Consider the following 6,318-nt stretch of genomic DNA (forward strand, 5'->3'; position numbering starts at 1 on the left):
ATCAGTCTGTAAGGAAGGTAAGTTGATACTAATTTCTGTCATTAGAAATGTTAGACTGTAACCACCATGTTTCACAGCCTTTCCCATCTCCCATTGGGAAATGACCCAAAGATGTAAATATAGCTGGAGATAATCCATTGCTTTTCCCAAGGATACATAGATGATTTGTTACATTTCAATACACAAACACTGAAATTCAGCCTTTCTACAACAGAACGGTATTTTTATTTGAAAGGTAATCAACAATGAGATGATAAAATGGAGCTGATGGCTTATATCTGTGTCATCCTATCAGCTGAAGGCCACTGAGATTGCCTGTGCACTTCCTGTACCCTGGGTGGGTATGTAGGTGCCACCTCACATCTTGGAGGGCAGAAGCCATCAGCATGAGTTTCTTCACAAGGTGGACAAGTTTACCCATTTGATTCACAGCTGGAGGTTGGGAGCCTGTCCTTCCTGTACTCCTAGGTTGCTTTTGTCAGTTGCCGAAGCATCTTAGAGAAGGGAGGGCATTTACCTTCAATGCAGAACAGAGAGTTAAGGACAAGATGGGAATTAAAGGTGTTATATTGGTACAAGCTTCCTTACACTGAAATAGAGAAAAGGCAGTGACTCTGCATAGCGTGGAGTGACCAGGAATATGTAGGATGGGAATGGTAGAATCTGGACCGTGGGAGGAGTGGAGGGATAAAGTTGGAAGCAGCTGAGGTTTAGGGACCTTGGACTGCCTGAGGAGCTTGAGAAGGGGCACTGGTAGCAGGAAATGTGTATCTGGGGAAATGCCAGAGAGGAGGGAGAGTGTGCCTCAGGGCTCAGGTAGGCAGATGCTTTGGGGACTGAGTGAACAAAGACCAGAGGCCAAGACTGAGAGAGAGGGAAAAGGGGACTGGAAAAATAAACCAGCCATGGGGAACAAGGAGGCAAGGCAGAAATAAAATCTGACTGGGAACACAAGGCTGGGTCATGCTGTCAGTAGGAGCTTCCAGGGCCTGTTCCTGCACAGAGTCACTCCTCCTCTGTCTACAGGTATCTGTGGGACACACTAGGCACACAGACAGCATCCTCTCCTCGTGTTGGCCTATTTTAAAGACTGATGCTTAATATCTTTTGCTAAAGGCTCCAGCCTCGCTGTTGTCCTTGGTACTTATCCATCTGATACCACAGCATGGAATTTGCTGTTGTTTTAATGTTTTTTTACTGTGTTCTGAAAAACTCAGAAAGGACAGGTGAGAATGTTGCCAAGTTGAAATGCTTCAAACCATCAGGACATTGATCTTCTCATTGAACAGCACCTCAGAAGACATCTGTGTATGCTTTTTGTGTGATCTTTTCTCAGACTGTTCTGATATCCTATACCTGCAGTGACTGACTGCAGTGTGCCCTCTGCTGTCTTGCTGTCTGCACAGTCCAGCATCTCTGAGATCCAGAAAAGTTAAGCCTCTGTCCAGAAGCAAAAGCAATTCTGGCTCCCTATAAGCTGCCTAAGAAATGTGTTACCAGAAGTGTCTTCCCAAGAGAGAGGCAATTCCTGGTCCAGAGCTACTGTAGAAGGTGTTCTGCAGATGGCTTTGTAAAGATCTTCTGGATATTCATTCCACAACTCGAAAGGATACTATGACCTCAACCCTAATTTTTTCCACCAGGAGCAGTGATTAAAAGACATTGAAATGCAAACAAACACCAATTTTTGAGAAGAAAACCATGCCATGCAGGCAGTCATGTGTAACTTACACCAAGGAAACACTCCTATATTACTTACTCTCTTACATGACTAGGTATCACCTTCCCACTGAAGGGCAGATAACGGTTTAAAAGTTTTTAAAATTATTTTCTTTCCAAGGCTTTTATCACCCATTCAGTCTTAGCACTCTCTGATGCATCCCTCCAGATCTGATTTTTTCCCCGTTTATCTGCTTCAGTTCTGTCATGTTTCTTCAAACATCAATGTTTCTTTGCTTTTTCCATGTCCCCTTTTCTTTTTTCTTGGTTGCAAAAGCTGATATCTCTCCCTGGGCATCCGGTATCTCTACTTTAACATGTGTGAGCTGACAACTAATCCATTGCTTCCTTAGCAGAGTGTCTCATCTGTTCAGAACAGATTTCACTTGGGCAGTGTATCTTGGCAGCCACAGAAAAATCACCATGGCTTTAGGGAAATTGCCTGATCTTTGCTCTGACTGAACAATGTAACTAAGTTGTTTTTAATTTTGTTTACCATTGCAGTATAATGTTTACAGGAAAAGGAAGAACAGATAGGAGCCCCAAAGGGGAGAGTAAATCAACTGGGTGAAACAGTACACCATTAGTCTATGCTAAAATTGCCAGGTTTTCCTTCTTTTACTGTGTCTGTGCTCAAAAATAAAGAGAAGAGGCCGTTAGAGAACCTTGTGCTGATCAGAACAGGGGAACAGAAGCAGGAGGTGTCTCTGTGCAGTCAAATGCATATTTATTCACAATCATGAAAGAAATGAAAGTGGAAAAAATTGTAGGAAAGAAAGAATGTGTTATTTATGTATTTTCAGTCAGCATTAGAGTTGTAGAGAGTTTATGCTAAGTACTGAACACGAAATATTATGATGACCATAACTCCTGATTTGGAGTCATAGCCTAAATTCAAGCTAATTCTCAGTGTTCTGTAGACCATAGTACCAGTGTCTTAGGGACTGATTCAGGCTATCTAAACTCAAGATCTATCCAGCTTCAGGAAGTTTCTCAGAACGGCTGGCAGCTCTATCTCAGTTCACTAGTGTCTGGCTTAAAAGAACAGAATGTGCACCAGGATCTGTACTGAGGTTAGGAAATCAATTCAAGGCGTCTCACCTTTGATTAAACTACTGCATCTCTCTGTAAATTTTCAGAAAAGTATCTCTGAATACCCCGAAGGAGTGTGCAAACATGGCTACACTGAGGAGGCTGCTGGGGCCCATCCAGCCTAATGAACCCGGCTGTAGTTGAGCTCAGTGGGAGGGGGATCCGCGGAACAGAGCCTGATGCTGTGCCATTTGGTGGTTTCTGTTTGGAAGTGACTTGTTTGCGTTTGTGCAGTAAGTAGGTGGTCCAGCTCCTCTGAGAAGAGGATGATGCTTTGAGGGGGAGAAAAACAATGCAAAGAAAAAGCCCCACTTTTTCCTTACCTTCCTCCAACCCACTTCAGTAGCTTTCCACAGCAGCGGTAATTTGGCCTCCCAGATATTGGGGTCTCACTGGTTGTGAGGAGGTCTCAAGGAGGCAACACAAGGAGCTTTTCTGCTGCATGCTGCAGGGTTAACAATCAGTCGCAGTTGTCTATCAGCAGTCTTTAACTAGTTCTGTACAATGCAATTATACCTCATCAAAGCTAATTTACCAAGCTGTTTAAATGGCTGTACAGCACTTAGTGAGCCTCCTCACACCACAAGCATCTTTTTCAGCTGGTCCCCTGCTGAGGGTGCTTCAGTCTGGGTGGTCCCAGCTACACCCTGCAGCATTTTTCAGTGTTGTCAGCAGTCTGGAATAGGGTCCTTTCTTCAAAGCTCCTGGCTTTGTTTCCCAGCCTAAGTTACAGAAGTCTTGTGGAAAATGGTTTGGAGGACAAGAGGCAGCGCTGATAATGGGAAACGTCTGTGAAGGATTGGAACATTGGCTTGTAATCCCTGGACAAAACTGCCTCATTCAGAAAAGGGGAGGGGGGGGGAAAGCATGCAGAACAAAGCTCTTGTTTCACTTTGTGAAACGAACACATGATGTTTTCTCTGGAATGTCTCACTGACAAACAGGACCAGCTTTTCCAGGGACTATGGCTCAGATAAGGCCATAAATGGCTGAAACGAATTTAGATTCACAGCTAATGTTAATTTGTCATTTCCAGGGGCAGCACAAACTCAGCCACGCCTTTGACAGATTTGGGTTTTATGAGGAGCAGGGCAGTATGAAAGGCCTCTTAATACACTGGCCCCAGAGATTCTCACCAGATCTAGCATATCCCATGTACAGATATGCATGGGGACAGAGCTGATAAAGCACGGCTCCATCCTGCCTAGCATATGTCACCTACCTGTTGAGACAAATGACGTTTCCTCCTCAGCTGGGACATGCAACCAAGAGAGGTACCAACAGGAGCCAAAACTGTTAAGGCAGGTGTTCTGTCTTGAGCAAGCCCTTGTGAATCTGTGCCTTTCAGCTGGAACCTGCCTGTCCCCCTTTCCAAGCCCTCTTACAGACCTTTTGTCCTTTCCTTTTGTTCATCTATCACAGCCTGTTGTGCTGCCAGAAAGGAATCTGCCTTCCCCTCTGCCATGTCATCAAACAGTTCAGCAGTCTCTCTGCCGCACTGCAGTGGCCCTGAGAAGGTAGCACAACATCAGAGCTCTCTGTCCCAGTCTTCCAGTTTCTACTCTCCTGGGATAAGTTGTCCAGCTTGCAATAACAACAAATTATCCATTTTGTCTTTTGTCACTAACATTTCCAGTCCAAAAGCTTTTTCTCACGCAGATTGAAATCAATGACCTTTTCTTTTGGATTAGCTTCCTTTACAGCTTTGTGTACAGCTATTTATCCTGTTCTTGCACGTAAAAGGTCTGGCATAAATCCTGACCCACAGGGACAACCTGGCTGCAGCAATTTAAGGCCAACATGTTCGAATGCAGATGTCTGAAGTCAAGCATTTTGTCTGCTCTTAAAACATAATGCAATAGCCTGACTTGCAGGAGCTCAGCAACTACATTTGCCACTTCTGTGGTAAAGCAGAGGGTGCTTATCATCTCCTGGGGAATGATAACTTGGAGTGGAATGATAGCATTGGGCCTCTGTGTGGGGGAAAGTCAAAACCCTTTGGTTTCCACTGCTTAGCCCAGTGCTGGGAGGGGAATGTATGATTTCATAACATTGCTAAGCAATGACAAGAGCTGGTCTCTAGGGTGAGCTGTATTTACTAACACATTGCACATTTTTCTGGCTTAACAGAACAGTTTTTCATTTTATAAGAGTCCTGAGGTAATGTTTGTGTTCTAGATCAGATGCCCAGACTCACCATGCCAACTCTCAAGCTTTTTCGTGGACAACGAGAACAGCCACCCCAAATCTGTGTCCTGGATACTTCAACTGACTGTAGTTCAATAAGACTGTGTAGACCTCACCTCCCAATCTCACAGATGCATAGTGACTCACAGAACTGCTGTTCCACACCCAGCCCCAACTGACCCAGGCACAACTGACACGACCCGAATACATCCCATGCAGTGAAATTCCTAAAACATCTTCTAGCAATCATCTCAAGGTCTGCTGAGGTATGGGACAAATAGCTGAACGTGTTTGAGCATGTTCTGTGCTAGCAGGTTGCCCATGCTTGAAGATGAGAAATAGCACCGTTACTCAGAGTGTGGGTGGGAGAACCTTGGAACAGCTGTCCTATGGGCCATAGACCTGACCTGCAAGCGGTCTAGAAGATGTTTTAGTACAAGTATAGCGTAAGGGTAAGGAGCAGTTGGCTACAGGGAGTGAGTTTGAGATTCTCTGACAGTTCTGTAACGGTGTTGAAAGCCAGGACATGCTAAAGCTATTTTTTGAATGAGCTGGGGATACCTTGAAGTTAGGAGACATCCCCAGCCAGAGCTGCTGCACAGAGGTTCACCCCACAAGTCTCTGAGCTCCCATTTGTCACAACTGGATTGCATGGTGCTGAGACATACAACTACCTCCAGACAAGGTCATCCCAGATCTCACTGGGCTCATTAACTTTGCTTCCATACTCTCCCTGCCTGGGACCTGTCTCCAGATACTCCAGTATGCTACGTAGAGATCATATTAACACAGACGCTCTGATACCTCAGCTATGGGACATCTGGCACACCTTAATTACCAGCATCCTTATCTGATATCCCTGAGCAAACTGTCCTCCCCAGCAGACTGCTTTCTGAAGAAGCATTGTCCAAAGGCTCTTCCACAGTACCTCCTCTGCTCAGCAATGAAACAACTCTTCAGCTTTAGTTGGAAGCAGAGCTGGAGGGGGTTTTAAATGCTGCAGGGAGGGGAGAAAGGCATGGCTGCAAAAACATGGGAAGGGGAGTAATCAACACATACCCTTGAAAGGCCTTCTGGCTCTTGGCTCTAGTATTTGGTAGGCCAGAGCTGCAAGTTCCACAGCCAAGCCACCAGTGATGATCTTTGGTTGGAGCCTGCTTCTGTACAGTGGGACGGCAGGTATTAGTACCTCTCTGGGGAATTCATCAGGATCTCTCTGCTTGCCCCTGTGTGAGAACAGCGTTTTGTAGGTGAGAGAAGTGAGCGTGGCACATGGAAGACCTGTGTTTCATTGCACATTACATTCTAATCGATAGATCA

The sequence above is a fragment of the Centrocercus urophasianus genome, unplaced genomic scaffold (genome assembly GCF_019232065.1).
Source record: "Centrocercus urophasianus isolate 14NV4802_14NV808 unplaced genomic scaffold, USGS_Curo_1.0 seq_12, whole genome shotgun sequence".
In the NCBI taxonomy this organism is placed as follows: domain Eukaryota; kingdom Metazoa; phylum Chordata; class Aves; order Galliformes; family Phasianidae; genus Centrocercus; species Centrocercus urophasianus.